The sequence below is a fragment of the Microcebus murinus genome, chromosome 11 (assembly GCF_040939455.1).
Source record: "Microcebus murinus isolate Inina chromosome 11, M.murinus_Inina_mat1.0, whole genome shotgun sequence".
Lineage (NCBI taxonomy): Eukaryota > Metazoa > Chordata > Mammalia > Primates > Cheirogaleidae > Microcebus > Microcebus murinus.
Genome location: NC_134114.1, coordinates 102,361,497 through 102,378,997, shown reverse-complemented (window position 1 = coordinate 102,378,997; position 17,501 = coordinate 102,361,497). Strand labels below are relative to the sequence as shown.

General features: G+C 63.0%; 4 pseudogenes; all 4 read right to left on the bottom strand.

Annotated features, from left to right (window-relative positions):
• Positions 1 to 3,086: 3,086 nt before the first annotated feature.
• LOC142874079 (uncharacterized) lies at positions 3,087 to 3,205 on the bottom strand (annotated as a pseudogene).
• A 3,768-nt stretch (positions 3,206 to 6,973) lies between these two features.
• On the bottom strand, positions 6,974 to 7,092 carry LOC142874078 (uncharacterized; annotated as a pseudogene).
• A 3,763-nt stretch (positions 7,093 to 10,855) lies between these two features.
• Positions 10,856 to 10,974, bottom strand: LOC142874077 (uncharacterized; annotated as a pseudogene).
• Positions 10,975 to 14,724: 3,750 nt separating this feature from the next.
• LOC142874076 (uncharacterized) lies at positions 14,725 to 14,843 on the bottom strand (annotated as a pseudogene).
• Positions 14,844 to 17,501: the final 2,658 nt, after the last annotated feature.

Sequence of the window (17,501 nt, the reverse complement as noted above, 5' to 3'; positions counted from 1 at the left end):
GCATTGGACCCCGACCACCCTGGCGTGTGGACTCGCTAAAAATCGGCCATTAGATATTGGATTCCAGCTTCCTGGAGGTCATTTCACTAATGAGTGCACCGGAAAGAGTTTCCTAATCCATCTGTGAGGGTGGCAACTGAAAGAGAATTTGAAAGCTGACAGAATAGGCGAGGGAAGGCATAGGAGATTTCCACACCCAGCAAGGAAGACTTTCCCGAAATGGAAGAAAGAAACGAGCAAACAGAGACACCGGTAGCCCGCCCGGAAAAGAGTCTGCCCCTTAGAGAAAGCACCCTGACCAGGTTCACCCGTGGGTGGGTGGCGAGCTAGCGGCGTTCAGAAGAGCGAGGCCCGCAGTCTGTGCGGAAGACTCCTGCGCTCGGGTGTGTGTGGCGGCGCGATTCACAAGCAGCTCTAGACGTTAAACCAAGGAGAAGCCAGGGAGTTCCCAACGCCCCAGGTGTCCTCAGCCCACGACTGGCTGCTGTGGGAATGCGAAGCCCGGCTCCTTGTCTCAGAGCGGGGTTCCCAGGAGGATCAGGCTGAAGCTGGGACTCGGCCTCAAAGTGTCCCCTCGCATGGCCACCCCCTTCCCCTTCCTGCTCCTCTACTCCTGGTGCCCCTCCATCCAGGGGCCAGACCTTAAAGAGTCACCGCAAGAGAATCCTGGTCCCAAAGGAGCCTTCTGGGGGACCGGTGCTGAGAGAGGTTGTGGGCATGGCCCGCTGGGGCTCTGCCCGACCCAGGGCTGAGAGATGCCACCTCCCAGCTCTGGGTCCCTGCAGGAAGTGTTGGCAAGCACAGGGCCGGTCCTCCAAAGGCCCAGGTGCAGGGAGCCCAGGCCAAGCAGCCTGTGGAAGAAGCCACTTGCCGTGCCACCCCGGGAACAGGACTGCAGGCCCCGGCCCTTCCCACCTCCTCCTCCTCCTCCTCCTCCTCCCCCCCCGCCCCCCCCCACAGGGCACAGGGCTCAGAGACACCTCAGACTCTTGCTACCCAAAGTGCAAAGGGCATCAGTTGCTCCTCCAACCCCCCCGCCCAGCAGACCACGTTGTCCAGCCAGCCCCCGGGCCTCCCTGGGGTGCCCAGCACAAAAGTGCAGACACCCACCGGACCCTCAATCTCAGTTTTCGGATGTTTTTGCCACTCTAAGGACCCGCAGGCCAGCTGGGCCTTCGGGCAGGACAGAGAGCCCCGGAATCCGACGTGGAGAGCTGCGTGTACGTCCCCATCAGGAGGCGGTCCCCACCTCCGCGGCTCTCCCCTTGCGGGGAGCGGCAGCCCAGCCGGCAGCCGCAGGGCCTCAGGGAAGACACCAGGCTGGGCCCCCGCGGCACAGCGGGGGGCACGTCCCCCGCACTCAGGCGACTTAGGGACGGCTGCTGGAGACTGCTGCGGCCACCCTGCTGCCGGGTTTCTGGTGGGCTTCCTGGAAGCAGCGTCCACACCAAGCCCTTGGAAGGCCCAGGCGACGGAGGAGCCGGTCAGGCAGGGGCCCAGGACGGTGAGAGGCCGGGCGGGCGGGAAGGAGCATGTCAGGCAGGGGCAGAGGACGGTGACAGGCCGGGCGGGGAGGAGCCGGTCAGGCGGGGGCCCAGGACAGTGACGGGCCTGGCCGGGGAGGAGTGCGTCAGGCAGGGGCAGAGGAGACGGGCTGGGTAAGGGTTAGGGTGACAGTTAGGGCACAATTCACAATCGCAAAGACGTGGAAGCGACCCGAGTGCCCATCCATCCAGGAGTGCATCAATAAAATGTGGCGCGTGGACACCACGGAGTGCCATTCGGCTGTGAGGAGCAGCGGTGAGAGGGCGCCTCTCGTGTTCTCCTGGCCAGAGCTGGAACCCGTTCCAGTAGGCCAGGTATCCCAAGAATGGACACACGAGCACCACGTGAGCGCGCTCACCAGCAAATTGGTACGAACGGATGGACGCCTAAGTGGACAGAGAGGAATCACCTTCATCGGGTGGGTGTCGGGCGGGTGGGGGGAGGGGAGGGCCATACACATCCATTAGGCATGGGGTGGGTGCGCACCGACTGGGGGATGGGCGCACTTGAAGCTCTGACCCGAGGGGGGAGGCTTGGAGAGGGCAAGGCACCCGACCTTAACATTGGTACCCCCACAATACGCTGGAACAACATGAGAGGTATATGAATAAGAACACAGGGGGGGCCGGGCGCGGTGGCTCACGCCTGTAATCCTAGCTCTCTGGGAGGCCGAGGCGGGCGGATTGCTCCAGGTCAGGAGTTCGAAACCAGCCTGAGCAAGAGCGAGACCCCGTCTCTAGTAAAAATAGAAAGAAATTAATTGGCCAACTAATATATATAGAAAAACACAGCCGGGCGTGGTGGTGCATGCCTGTAGTCCCAACTACTCGGGAGGCTGAGGCAGCAGGATTGCTTGAGCCCGGAGATTGAGGTTGCTGTGAGCTAGGCTGACGCCATGGCACTCACTCTAGCCTGGGCAGCAAAACGAGACTCTGTCTCAAAAAAAAAAAAAAAAAAGAACGCAGGGGGGAGGGGGGCACGGGCGTCACATGTCACCTGAATACTTGTACTCCCATCATCTGCTTGAAGAGAGAGAGAAAAGAAAATGCAATCATAGAGGTAAGAGACACTTTTTAAAAATAATGAATCCGAAGAGAAAAGTAAAAGGAGGCCTGTGGAGCAGGTCTGGGTGTGACTCCGGATCCCCCAACATCAGGTGCCACCACCAAAGATTCCTGCGTGTAGCCCATAGAACCCCAAAAGCAACGGGACGAGTTCTGGTCACATACTCCCTCAAAATGACATCCTGGCCTTCTTCTGGAACTCCCTCCCCTCTCAGACTCTCAAGGTTTCCTCCAGCGTGTCGGTTCCCACAGAGCAGACCTTTGGTCTGAGACCTGACAGTCCAGATGCCACGCATCCTGCCGCGTGGCGGCGGTGTCGCGGCTTGGGACAAGAGGAGGCCCCACGGTGCGGGCTGGGGCGCCAGGCACCGCGCGGGCGCTGAGGGTGGGGGTGACCCCCACCCCGGGCCGCCGCCGCGCTCCCAGAAAGGGGACAGAACAAGAGGCAAAAAAAAAAAAAAAAAAAAAAAAAGCAGCAGCCTGTGGCACCCGGTATTCCCAGGCGGTCTCCCATCCAAGTACTAACCGGGCCCGACCCTGCTTAGCTTCCCAGACCAGACGAGATCGGGGGCGTTCAGGGTGGTGTGGCCCTAGACGGCGGCGGAGGGCGCCCCTGCCCCGCTCAAGAAGCCGAGCCTCTCTGGGCTTCCCCGCCGCCGCCTCCCGCGCCGGGCCGGGCCGGTTGAGTTCGCCGGCCGGGTCCCGCGGGCTCCCAGGGACGGGGGTGATGGGCGGGGCGGGGCGGGGCGGGGGGCTGTCTCTCTCTACACACACACACACACTCACACTCACTCACACTCACACAAGATGCGCCTCCACGGCTGGACTCGCCAAGGTGGAGCCCTCCCAGCCCCCCTCGTCTCCTCGCCAGGCCTCCTTCACCTACCCGCTGCCCACCCCCAGCGCGTCGCTGCCTGCCGCTGACTGCGCACGCGCGGGACGCTCGCCCTTTGACCCCAGCCAGGGGCCGCCCTCCCCCACAACCCCTTTCAGCTGCGCCCCCCCCTCGCCCTGTGGGTGGGCTGCCGCCTATTCCCCCGGGCCAGGGCTGGGGCACAGCCAGTGTATGGGGCGTCTCTCTCTGGGGATGTGTCCCATGGGTGGGGTGGGGTGGCGTGGTTTGGGGGGCGCTGAAGAAATCAGTCCCCTCCATCTCCTACCTCTGGAAAACGCCCAAGCCCGTGGAGAACTGCCGGCACCGCTTCGTGGGGGCCGGGACCCTCCTCCGTGTCCTCCTGTGGCCCAGTCCAAGGGGCCTGGGCCTGGCCGGGGCTGCATTGGACCCCGACCACCCTGGCGTGTGGACTCGCTAAAAATCGGCCATTAGATATTGGATTCCAGCTTCCTGGAGGTCATTTCACTAATGAGTGCACCGGAAAGAGTTTCCTAATCCATCTGTGAGGGTGGCAACTGAAAGAGAATTTGAAAGCTGACAGAATAGGCGAGGGAAGGCATAGGAGATTTCCACACCCAGCAAGGAAGACTTTCCCGAAATGGAAGAAAGAAACGAGCAAACAGAGACACCGGTAGCCCGCCCGGAAAAGAGTCTGCCCCTTAGAGAAAGCACCCTGACCAGGTTCACCCGTGGGTGGGTGGCGAGCTAGCGGCGTTCAGAAGAGCGAGGCCCGCAGTCTGTGCGGAAGACTCCTGCGCTCGGGTGTGTGTGGCGGCGCGATTCACAAGCAGCTCTAGACGTTAAACCAAGGAGAAGCCAGGGAGTTCCCAACGCCCCAGGTGTCCTCAGCCCACGACTGGCTGCTGTGGGAATGCGAAGCCCGGCTCCTTGTCTCAGAGCGGGGTTCCCAGGAGGATCAGGCTGAAGCTGGGACTCGGCCTCAAAGTGTCCCCTCGCATGGCCACCCCCTTCCCCTTCCTGCTCCTCTACTCCTGGTGCCCCTCCATCCAGGGGCCAGACCTTAAAGAGTCACCGCAAGAGAATCCTGGTCCCAAAGGAGCCTTCTGGGGGACCGGTGCTGAGAGAGGTTGTGGGCATGGCCCGCTGGGGCTCTGCCCGACCCAGGGCTGAGAGATGCCACCTCCCAGCTCTGGGTCCCTGCAGGAAGTGTTGGCAAGCACAGGGCCGGTCCTCCAAAGGCCCAGGTGCAGGGAGCCCAGGCCAAGCAGCCTGTGGAAGAAGCCACTTGCCGTGCCACCCCGGGAACAGGACTGCAGGCCCCGGCCCTTCCCACCTCCTCCTCCTCCTCCTCCTCCTCCTCCCCCCCCGCCCCCCCCCCACAGGGCACAGGGCTCAGAGACACCTCAGACTCTTGCTACCCAAAGTGCAAAGGGCATCAGTTGCTCCTCCAACCCCCCCGCCCAGCAGACCACGTTGTCCAGCCAGCCCCCGGGCCTCCCTGGGGTGCCCAGCACAAAAGTGCAGACACCCACCGGACCCTCAATCTCAGTTTTCGGATGTTTTTGCCACTCTAAGGACCCGCAGGCCAGCTGGGCCTTCGGGCAGGACAGAGAGCCCCGGAATCCGACGTGGAGAGCTGCGTGTACGTCCCCATCAGGAGGCGGTCCCCACCTCCGCGGCTCTCCCCTTGCGGGGAGCGGCAGCCCAGCCGGCAGCCGCAGGGCCTCAGGGAAGACACCAGGCTGGGCCCCCGCGGCACAGCGGGGGGCACGTCCCCCGCACTCAGGCGACTTAGGGACGGCTGCTGGAGACTGCTGCGGCCACCCTGCTGCCGGGTTTCTGGTGGGCTTCCTGGAAGCAGCGTCCACACCAAGCCCTTGGAAGGCCCAGGCGACGGAGGAGCCGGTCAGGCAGGGGCCCAGGACGGTGAGAGGCCGGGCGGGCGGGAAGGAGCATGTCAGGCAGGGGCAGAGGACGGTGACAGGCCGGGCGGGGAGGAGCCGGTCAGGCGGGGGCCCAGGACAGTGACGGGCCTGGCCGGGGAGGAGTGCGTCAGGCAGGGGCAGAGGAGACGGGCTGGGTAAGGGTTAGGGTGACAGTTAGGGCACAATTCACAATCGCAAAGACGTGGAAGCGACCCGAGTGCCCATCCATCCAGGAGTGCATCAATAAAATGTGGCGCGTGGACACCACGGAGTGCCATTCGGCTGTGAGGAGCAGCGGTGAGAGGGCGCCTCTCGTGTTCTCCTGGCCAGAGCTGGAACCCGTTCCAGTAGGCCAGGTATCCCAAGAATGGACACACGAGCACCACGTGAGCGCGCTCACCAGCAAATTGGTACGAACGGATGGACGCCTAAGTGGACAGAGAGGAATCACCTTCATCGGGTGGGTGTCGGGCGGGTGGGGGGAGGGGAGGGCCATACACATCCATTAGGCATGGGGTGGGTGCGCACCGACTGGGGGATGGGCGCACTTGAAGCTCTGACCCGAGGGGGGAGGCTTGGAGAGGGCAAGGCACCCGACCTTAACATTGGTACCCCCACAATACGCTGGAACAACATGAGAGGTATATGAATAAGAACACAGGGGGGGCCGGGCGCGGTGGCTCACGCCTGTAATCCTAGCTCTCTGGGAGGCCGAGGCGGGCGGATTGCTCCAGGTCAGGAGTTCGAAACCAGCCTGAGCAAGAGCGAGACCCCGTCTCTACTAAAAATAGAAAGAAATTAATTGGCCAACTAATATATATAGAAAAACACAGCCGGGCGTGGTGGTGCATGCCTGTAGTCCCAACTACTCGGGAGGCTGAGGCAGCAGGATTGCTTGAGCCCGGAGATTGAGGTTGCTGTGAGCTAGGCTGACGCCATGGCACTCACTCTAGCCTGGGCAGCAAAACGAGACTCTGTCTCAAAAAAAAAAAAAAAAAAGAACGCAGGGGGGAGGGGGGCACGGGCGTCACATGTCACCTGAATACTTGTACTCCCATCATCTGCTTGAAGAGAGAGAGAAAAGAAAATGCAATCATAGAGGTAAGAGACACTTTTTAAAAATAATGAATCCGAAGAGAAAAGTAAAAGGAGGCCTGTGGAGCAGGTCTGGGTGTGACTCCGGATCCCCCAACATCAGGTGCCACCACCAAAGATTCCTGCGTGTAGCCCATAGAACCCCAAAAGCAACGGGACGAGTTCTGGTCACATACTCCCTCAAAATGACATCCTGGCCTTCTTCTGGAACTCCCTCCCCTCTCAGACTCTCAAGGTTTCCTCCAGCGTGTCGGTTCCCACAGAGCAGACCTTTGGTCTGAGACCTGACAGTCCAGATGCCACGCATCCTGCCGCGTGGCGGCGGTGTCGCGGCTTGGGACAAGAGGAGGCCCCACGGTGCGGGCTGGGGCGCCAGGCACCGCGCGGGCGCTGAGGGTGGGGGTGACCCCCACCCCGGGCCGCCGCCGCGCTCCCAGAAAGGGGACAGAACAAGAGGCAAAAAAAAAAAAAAAAAAAAAAAAAGCAGCAGCCTGTGGCACCCGGTATTCCCAGGCGGTCTCCCATCCAAGTACTAACCGGGCCCGACCCTGCTTAGCTTCCCAGACCAGACGAGATCGGGGGCGTTCAGGGTGGTGTGGCCCTAGACGGCGGCGGAGGGCGCCCCTGCCCCGCTCAAGAAGCCGAGCCTCTCTGGGCTTCCCCGCCGCCGCCTCCCGCGCCGGGCCGGGCCGGTTGAGTTCGCCGGCCGGGTCCCGCGGGCTCCCAGGGACGGGGGTGATGGGCGGGGCGGGGCGGGGCGGGGGGCTGTCTCTCTCTACACACACACACACACTCACACTCACTCACACTCACACAAGATGCGCCTCCACGGCTGGACTCGCCAAGGTGGAGCCCTCCCAGCCCCCCTCGTCTCCTCGCCAGGCCTCCTTCACCTACCCGCTGCCCACCCCCAGCGCGTCGCTGCCTGCCGCTGACTGCGCACGCGCGGGACGCTCGCCCTTTGACCCCAGCCAGGGGCCGCCCTCCCCCACAACCCCTTTCAGCTGCGCCCCCCCCTCGCCCTGTGGGTGGGCTGCCGCCTATTCCCCCGGGCCAGGGCTGGGGCACAGCCAGTGTATGGGGCGTCTCTCTCTGGGGATGTGTCCCATGGGTGGGGTGGGGTGGCGTGGTTTGGGGGGCGCTGAAGAAATCAGTCCCCTCCATCTCCTACCTCTGGAAAACGCCCAAGCCCGTGGAGAACTGCCGGCACCGCTTCGTGGGGGCCGGGACCCTCCTCCGTGTCCTCCTGTGGCCCAGTCCAAGGGGCCTGGGCCTGGCCGGGGCTGCATTGGACCCCGACCACCCTGGCGTGTGGACTCGCTAAAAATCGGCCATTAGATATTGGATTCCAGCTTCCTGGAGGTCATTTCACTAATGAGTGCACCGGAAAGAGTTTCCTAATCCATCTGTGAGGGTGGCAACTGAAAGAGAATTTGAAAGCTGACAGAATAGGCGAGGGAAGGCATAGGAGATTTCCACACCCAGCAAGGAAGACTTTCCCGAAATGGAAGAAAGAAACGAGCAAACAGAGACACCGGTAGCCCGCCCGGAAAAGAGTCTGCCCCTTAGAGAAAGCACCCTGACCAGGTTCACCCGTGGGTGGGTGGCGAGCTAGCGGCGTTCAGAAGAGCGAGGCCCGCAGTCTGTGCGGAAGACTCCTGCGCTCGGGTGTGTGTGGCGGCGCGATTCACAAGCAGCTCTAGACGTTAAACCAAGGAGAAGCCAGGGAGTTCCCAACGCCCCAGGTGTCCTCAGCCCACGACTGGCTGCTGTGGGAATGCGAAGCCCGGCTCCTTGTCTCAGAGCGGGGTTCCCAGGAGGATCAGGCTGAAGCTGGGACTCGGCCTCAAAGTGTCCCCTCGCATGGCCACCCCCTTCCCCTTCCTGCTCCTCTACTCCTGGTGCCCCTCCATCCAGGGGCCAGACCTTAAAGAGTCACCGCAAGAGAATCCTGGTCCCAAAGGAGCCTTCTGGGGGACCGGTGCTGAGAGAGGTTGTGGGCATGGCCCGCTGGGGCTCTGCCCGACCCAGGGCTGAGAGATGCCACCTCCCAGCTCTGGGTCCCTGCAGGAAGTGTTGGCAAGCACAGGGCCGGTCCTCCAAAGGCCCAGGTGCAGGGAGCCCAGGCCAAGCAGCCTGTGGAAGAAGCCACTTGCCGTGCCACCCCGGGAACAGGACTGCAGGCCCCGGCCCTTCCCACCTCCTCCTCCTCCTCCTCCTCCTCCCCCCCCGCCCCCCCCCACAGGGCACAGGGCTCAGAGACACCTCAGACTCTTGCTACCCAAAGTGCAAAGGGCATCAGTTGCTCCTCCAACCCCCCCGCCCAGCAGACCACGTTGTCCAGCCAGCCCCCGGGCCTCCCTGGGGTGCCCAGCACAAAAGTGCAGACACCCACCGGACCCTCAATCTCAGTTTTCGGATGTTTTTGCCACTCTAAGGACCCGCAGGCCAGCTGGGCCTTCGGGCAGGACAGAGAGCCCCGGAATCCGACGTGGAGAGCTGCGTGTACGTCCCCATCAGGAGGCGGTCCCCACCTCCGCGGCTCTCCCCTTGCGGGGAGCGGCAGCCCAGCCGGCAGCCGCAGGGCCTCAGGGAAGACACCAGGCTGGGCCCCCGCGGCACAGCGGGGGGCACGTCCCCCGCACTCAGGCGACTTAGGGACGGCTGCTGGAGACTGCTGCGGCCACCCTGCTGCCGGGTTTCTGGTGGGCTTCCTGGAAGCAGCGTCCACACCAAGCCCTTGGAAGGCCCAGGCGACGGAGGAGCCGGTCAGGCAGGGGCCCAGGACGGTGAGAGGCCGGGCGGGCGGGAAGGAGCATGTCAGGCAGGGGCAGAGGACGGTGACAGGCCGGGCGGGGAGGAGCCGGTCAGGCGGGGGCCCAGGACAGTGACGGGCCTGGCCGGGGAGGAGTGCGTCAGGCAGGGGCAGAGGAGACGGGCTGGGTAAGGGTTAGGGTGACAGTTAGGGCACAATTCACAATCGCAAAGACGTGGAAGCGACCCGAGTGCCCATCCATCCAGGAGTGCATCAATAAAATGTGGCGCGTGGACACCACGGAGTGCCATTCGGCTGTGAGGAGCAGCGGTGAGAGGGCGCCTCTCGTGTTCTCCTGGCCAGAGCTGGAACCCGTTCCAGTAGGCCAGGTATCCCAAGAATGGACACACGAGCACCACGTGAGCGCGCTCACCAGCAAATTGGTACGAACGGATGGACGCCTAAGTGGACAGAGAGGAATCACCTTCATCGGGTGGGTGTCGGGCGGGTGGGGGGAGGGGAGGGCCATACACATCCATTAGGCATGGGGTGGGTGCGCACCGACTGGGGGATGGGCGCACTTGAAGCTCTGACCCGAGGGGGGAGGCTTGGAGAGGGCAAGGCACCCGACCTTAACATTGGTACCCCCACAATACGCTGGAACAACATGAGAGGTATATGAATAAGAACACAGGGGGGGCCGGGCGCGGTGGCTCACGCCTGTAATCCTAGCTCTCTGGGAGGCCGAGGCGGGCGGATTGCTCCAGGTCAGGAGTTCGAAACCAGCCTGAGCAAGAGCGAGACCCCGTCTCTAGTAAAAATAGAAAGAAATTAATTGGCCAACTAATATATATAGAAAAACACAGCCGGGCGTGGTGGTGCATGCCTGTAGTCCCAACTACTCGGGAGGCTGAGGCAGCAGGATTGCTTGAGCCCGGAGATTGAGGTTGCTGTGAGCTAGGCTGACGCCATGGCACTCACTCTAGCCTGGGCAGCAAAACGAGACTCTGTCTCAAAAAAAAAAAAAAAAAAGAACGCAGGGGGGAGGGGGGCACGGGCGTCACATGTCACCTGAATACTTGTACTCCCATCATCTGCTTGAAGAGAGAGAGAAAAGAAAATGCAATCATAGAGGTAAGAGACACTTTTTAAAAATAATGAATCCGAAGAGAAAAGTAAAAGGAGGCCTGTGGAGCAGGTCTGGGTGTGACTCCGGATCCCCCAACATCAGGTGCCACCACCAAAGATTCCTGCGTGTAGCCCATAGAACCCCAAAAGCAACGGGACGAGTTCTGGTCACATACTCCCTCAAAATGACATCCTGGCCTTCTTCTGGAACTCCCTCCCCTCTCAGACTCTCAAGGTTTCCTCCAGCGTGTCGGTTCCCACAGAGCAGACCTTTGGTCTGAGACCTGACAGTCCAGATGCCACGCATCCTGCCGCGTGGCGGCGGTGTCGCGGCTTGGGACAAGAGGAGGCCCCACGGTGCGGGCTGGGGCGCCAGGCACCGCGCGGGCGCTGAGGGTGGGGGTGACCCCCACCCCGGGCCGCCGCCGCGCTCCCAGAAAGGGGACAGAACAAGAGGCAAAAAAAAAAAAAAAAAAAAAAAAGCAGCAGCCTGTGGCACCCGGTATTCCCAGGCGGTCTCCCATCCAAGTACTAACCGGGCCCGACCCTGCTTAGCTTCCCAGACCAGACGAGATCGGGGGCGTTCAGGGTGGTGTGGCCCTAGACGGCGGCGGAGGGCGCCCCTGCCCCGCTCAAGAAGCCGAGCCTCTCTGGGCTTCCCCGCCGCCGCCTCCCGCGCCGGGCCGGGCCGGTTGAGTTCGCCGGCCGGGTCCCGCGGGCTCCCAGGGACGGGGGTGATGGGCGGGGCGGGGCGGGGGGCTGTCTCTCTCTACACACACACACACACTCACACTCACTCACACTCACACAAGATGCGCCTCCACGGCTGGACTCGCCAAGGTGGAGCCCTCCCAGCCCCCCTCGTCTCCTCGCCAGGCCTCCTTCACCTACCCGCTGCCCACCCCCAGCGCGTCGCTGCCTGCCGCTGACTGCGCACGCGCGGGACGCTCGCCCTTTGACCCCAGCCAGGGGCCGCCCTCCCCCACAACCCCTTTCAGCTGCGCCCCCCCCTCGCCCTGTGGGTGGGCTGCCGCCTATTCCCCCGGGCCAGGGCTGGGGCACAGCCAGTGTATGGGGCGTCTCTCTCTGGGGATGTGTCCCATGGGTGGGGTGGGGTGGCGTGGTTTGGGGGGCGCTGAAGAAATCAGTCCCCTCCATCTCCTACCTCTGGAAAACGCCCAAGCCCGTGGAGAACTGCCGGCACCGCTTCGTGGGGGCCGGGACCCTCCTCCGTGTCCTCCTGTGGCCCAGTCCAAGGGGCCTGGGCCTGGCCGGGGCTGCATTGGACCCCGACCACCCTGGCGTGTGGACTCGCTAAAAATCGGCCATTAGATATTGGATTCCAGCTTCCTGGAGGTCATTTCACTAATGAGTGCACCGGAAAGAGTTTCCTAATCCATCTGTGAGGGTGGCAACTGAAAGAGAATTTGAAAGCTGACAGAATAGGCGAGGGAAGGCATAGGAGATTTCCACACCCAGCAAGGAAGACTTTCCCGAAATGGAAGAAAGAAACGAGCAAACAGAGACACCGGTAGCCCGCCCGGAAAAGAGTCTGCCCCTTAGAGAAAGCACCCTGACCAGGTTCACCCGTGGGTGGGTGGCGAGCTAGCGGCGTTCAGAAGAGCGAGGCCCGCAGTCTGTGCGGAAGACTCCTGCGCTCGGGTGTGTGTGGCGGCGCGATTCACAAGCAGCTCTAGACGTTAAACCAAGGAGAAGCCAGGGAGTTCCCAACGCCCCAGGTGTCCTCAGCCCACAACTGGCTGCTGTGGGAATGCGAAGCCCGGCTCCTTGTCTCAGAGCGGGGTTCCCAGGAGGATCAGGCTGAAGCTGGGACTCGGCCTCAAAGTGTCCCCTCGCATGGCCACCCCCTTCCCCTTCCTGCTCCTCTACTCCTGGTGCCCCTCCATCCAGGGGCCAGACCTTAAAGAGTCACCGCAAGAGAATCCTGGTCCCAAAGGAGCCTTCTGGGGGACCGGTGCTGAGAGAGGTTGTGGGCATGGCCCGCTGGGGCTCTGCCCGACCCAGGGCTGAGAGATGCCACCTCCCAGCTCTGGGTCCCTGCAGGAAGTGTTGGCAAGCACAGGGCCGGTCCTCCAAAGGCCCAGGTGCAGGGAGCCCAGGCCAAGCAGCCTGTGGAAGAAGCCACTTGCCGTGCCACCCCGGGAACAGGACTGCAGGCCCCGGCCCTTCCCACCTCCTCCTCCTCCTCCTCCTCCTCCCCCCCCGCCCCCCCCCACAGGGCACAGGGCTCAGAGACACCTCAGACTCTTGCTACCCAAAGTGCAAAGGGCATCAGTTGCTCCTCCAACCCCCCCGCCCAGCAGACCACGTTGTCCAGCCAGCCCCCGGGCCTCCCTGGGGTGCCCAGCACAAAAGTGCAGACACCCACCGGACCCTCAATCTCAGTTTTCGGATGTTTTTGCCACTCTAAGGACCCGCAGGCCAGCTGGGCCTTCGGGCAGGACAGAGAGCCCCGGAATCCGACGTGGAGAGCTGCGTGTACGTCCCCATCAGGAGGCGGTCCCCACCTCCGTGGCTCTCCCCTTGCGGGGAGCGGCAGCCCAGCCGGCAGCCGCAGGGCCTCAGGGAAGACACCAGGCTGGGCCCCCGCGGCACAGCGGGGGGCACGTCCCCCGCACTCAGGCGACTTAGGGACGGCTGCTGGAGACTGCTGCGGCCACCCTGCTGCCGGGTTTCTGGTGGGCTTCCTGGAAGCAGCGTCCACACCAAGCCCTTGGAAGGCCCAGGCGACGGAGGAGCCGGTCAGGCAGGGGCCCAGGACGGTGAGAGGCCGGGCGGGCGGGAAGGAGCATGTCAGGCAGGGGCAGAGGACGGTGACAGGCCGGGCGGGGAGGAGCCGGTCAGGCGGGGGCCCAGGACAGTGACGGGCCTGGCCGGGGAGGAGTGCGTCAGGCAGGGGCAGAGGAGACGGGCTGGGTAAGGGTTAGGGTGACAGTTAGGGCACAATTCACAATCGCAAAGACGTGGAAGCGACCCGAGTGCCCATCCATCCAGGAGTGCATCAATAAAATGTGGCGCGTGGACACCACGGAGTGCCATTCGGCTGTGAGGAGCAGCGGTGAGAGGGCGCCTCTCGTGTTCTCCTGGCCAGAGCTGGAACCCGTTCCAGTAGGCCAGGTATCCCAAGAATGGACACACGAGCACCACGTGAGCGCGCTCACCAGCAAATTGGTACGAACGGATGGACGCCTAAGTGGACAGAGAGGAATCACCTTCATCGGGTGGGTGTCGGGCGGGTGGGGGGAGGGGAGGGGCATACACATCCATTAGGCATGGGGTGGGTGCGCACCGACTGGGGGATGGGCGCACTTGAAGCTCTGACCCGAGGGGGGAGGCTTGGAGAGGGCAAGGCACCCGACCTTAACATTGGTACCCCCACAATACGCTGGAACAACATGAGAGGTATATGAATAAGAACACAGGGGGGGCCGGGCGCGGTGGCTCACGCCTGTAATCCTAGCTCTCTGGGAGGCCGAGGCGGGCGGATTGCTCCAGGTCAGGAGTTCGAAACCAGCCTGAGCAAGAGCGAGACCCCGTCTCTACTAAAAATAGAAAGAAATTAATTGGCCAACTAATATATATAGAAAAACACAGCCGGGCGTGGTGGTGCATGCCTGTAGTCCCAACTACTCGGGAGGCTGAGGCAGCAGGATTGCTTGAGCCCGGAGATTGAGGTTGCTGTGAGCTAGGCTGACGCCATGGCACTCACTCTAGCCTGGGCAGCAAAACGAGACTCTGTCTCAAAAAAAAAAAAAAAAAGAACGCAGGGGGGAGGGGGGCACGGGCGTCACATGTCACCTGAATACTTGTACTCCCATCATCTGCTTGAAGAGAGAGAGAAAAGAAAATGCAATCATAGAGGTAAGAGACACTTTTTAAAAATAATGAATCCGAAGAGAAAAGTAAAAGGAGGCCTGTGGAGCAGGTCTGGGTGTGACTCCGGATCCCCCAACATCAGGTGCCACCACCAAAGATTCCTGCGTGTAGCCCATAGAACCCCAAAAGCAACGGGACGAGTTCTGGTCACATACTCCCTCAAAATGACATCCTGGCCTTCTTCTGGAACTCCCTCCCCTCTCAGACTCTCAAGGTTTCCTCCAGCGTGTCGGTTCCCACAGAGCAGACCTTTGGTCTGAGACCTGACAGTCCAGATGCCACGCATCCTGCCGCGTGGCGGCGGTGTCGCGGCTTGGGACAAGAGGAGGCCCCACGGTGCGGGCTGGGGCGCCAGGCACCGCGCGGGCGCTGAGGGTGGGGGTGACCCCCACCCCGGGCCGCCGCCGCGCTCCCAGAAAGGGGACAGAACAAGAGGCAAAAAAAAAAAAAAAAAGCAGCAGCCTGTGGCACCCGGTATTCCCAGGCGGTCTCCCATCCAAGTACTAACCGGGCCCGACCCTGCTTAGCTTCCCAGACCAGACGAGATCGGGGGCGTTCAGGGTGGTGTGGCCCTAGACGGCGGCGGAGGGCGCCCCTGCCCCGCTCAAGAAGCCGAGCCTCTCTGGGCTTCCCCGCCGCCGCCTCCCGCGCCGGGCCGGGCCGGTTGAGTTCGCCGGCCGGGTCCCGCGGGCTCCCAGGGACGGGGGTGATGGGCGGGGCGGGGCGGGGGGCTGTCTCTCTCTACACACACACACACACTCACACTCACTCACACTCACACAAGATGCGCCTCCACGGCTGGACTCGCCAAGGTGGAGCCCTCCCAGCCCCCCTCGTCTCCTCGCCAGGCCTCCTTCACCTACCCGCTGCCCACCCCCAGCGCGTCGCTGCCTGCCGCTGACTGCGCACGCGCGGGACGCTCGCCCTTTGACCCCAGCCAGGGGCCGCCCTCCCCCACAACCCCTTTCAGCTGCGCCCCCCCCTCGCCCTGTGGGTGGGCTGCCGCCTATTCCCCCGGGCCAGGGCTGGGGCACAGCCAGTGTATGGGGCGTCTCTCTCTGGGGATGTGTCCCATGGGTGGGGTGGGGTGGCGTGGTTTGGGGGGCGCTGAAGAAATCAGTCCCCTCCATCTCCTACCTCTGGAAAACGCCCAAGCCCGTGGAGAACTGCCGGCACCGCTTCGTGGGGGCCGGGACCCTCCTCCGTGTCCTCCTGTGGCCCAGTCCAAGGGGCCTGGGCCTGGCCGGGGCTGCATTGGACCCCGACCACCCTGGCGTGTGGACTCGCTAAAAATCGGCCATTAGATATTGGATTCCAGCTTCCTGGAGGTCATTTCACTAATGAGTGCACCGGAAAGAGTTTCCTAATCCATCTGTGAGGGTGGCAACTGAAAGAGAATTTGAAAGCTGACAGAATAGGCGAGGGAAGGCATAGGAGATTTCCACACCCAGCAAGGAAGACTTTCCCGAAATGGAAGAAAGAAACGAGCAAACAGAGACACCGGTAGCCCGCCCGGAAAAGAGTCTGCCCCTTAGAGAAAGCACCCTGACCAGGTTCACCCGTGGGTGGGTGGCGAGCTAGCGGCGTTCAGAAGAGCGAGGCCCGCAGTCTGTGCGGAAGACTCCTGCGCTCGGGTGTGTGTGGCGGCGCGATTCACAAGCAGCTCTAGACGTTAAACCAAGGAGAAGCCAGGGAGTTCCCAACGCCCCAGGTGTCCTCAGCCCACGACTGGCTGCTGTGGGAATGCGAAGCCCGGCTCCTTGTCTCAGAGCGGGGTTCCCAGGAGGATCAGGCTGAAGCTGGGACTCGGCCTCAAAGTGTCCCCTCGCATGGCCACCCCCTTCCCCTTCCTGCTCCTCTACTCCTGGTGCCCCTCCATCCAGGGGCCAGACCTTAAAGAGTCACCGCAAGAGAATCCTGGTCCCAAAGGAGCCTTCTGGGGGACCGGTGCTGAGAGAGGTTGTGGGCATGGCCCGCTGGGGCTCTGCCCGACCCAGGGCTGAGAGATGCCACCTCCCAGCTCTGGGTCCCTGCAGGAAGTGTTGGCAAGCACAGGGCCGGTCCTCCAAAGGCCCAGGTGCAGGGAGCCCAGGCCAAGCAGCCTGTGGAAGAAGCCACTTGCCGTGCCACCCCGGGAACAGGACTGCAGGCCCCGGCCCTTCCCACCTCCTCCTCCTCCTCCTCCTCCTCCCCCCCCGCCCCCCCCCACAGGGCACAGGGCTCAGAGACACCTCAGACTCTTGCTACCCAAAGTGCAAAGGGCATCAGTTGCTCCTCCAACCCCCCCGCCCAGCAGACCACGTTGTCCAGCCAGCCCCCGGGCCTCCCTGGGGTGCCCAGCACAAAAGTGCAGACACCCACCGGACCCTCAATCTCAGTTTTCGGATGTTTTTGCCACTCTAAGGACCCGCAGGCCAGCTGGGCCTTCGGGCAGGACAGAGAGCCCCGGAATCCGACGTGGAGAGCTGCGTGTACGTCCCCATCAGGAGGCGGTCCCCACCTCCGCGGCTCTCCCCTTGCGGGGAGCGGCAGCCCAGCCGGCAGCCGCAGGGCCTCAGGGAAGACACCAGGCTGGGCCCCCGCGGCACAGCGGGGGGCACGTCCCCCGCACTCAGGCGACTTAGGGACGGCTGCTGGAGACTGCTGCGGCCACCCTGCTGCCGGGTTTCTGGTGGGCTTCCTGGAAGCAGCGTCCACACCAAGCCCTTGGAAGGCCCAGGCGACGGAGGAGCCGGTCAGGCAGGGGCCCAGGACGGTGAGAGGCCGGGCGGGCGGGAAGGAGCATGTCAGGCAGGGGCAGAGGACGGTGACAGGCCGGGCGGGGAGGAGCCGGTCAGGCGGGGGCCCAGGACAGTGACGGGCCTGGCCGGGGAGGAGTGCGTCAGGCAGGGGCAGAGGAGACGGGCTGGGTAAGGGTTAGGGTGACAGTTAGGGCACAATTCACAATCGCAAAGACGTGGAAGCGACCCGAGTGCCCATCCATCCAGGAGTGCATCAATAAAATGTGGCGCGTGGACACCACGGGTGGCGCGTGGACACCACGGAGTGCCATTCGGCTGTGAGGAGCAGCGGTGAGAGGGCGCCTCTCGTGTTCTCCTGGCCAGAGCTGGAACCCGTTCCAGTAGGCCAGGTATCCCAAGAATGGACACACGAGCACCACGTGAGCGCGCTCACCAGCAAATTGGTACGAACGGATGGACGCCTAAGTGGACAGAGAGGAATCACCTTCATCGGGT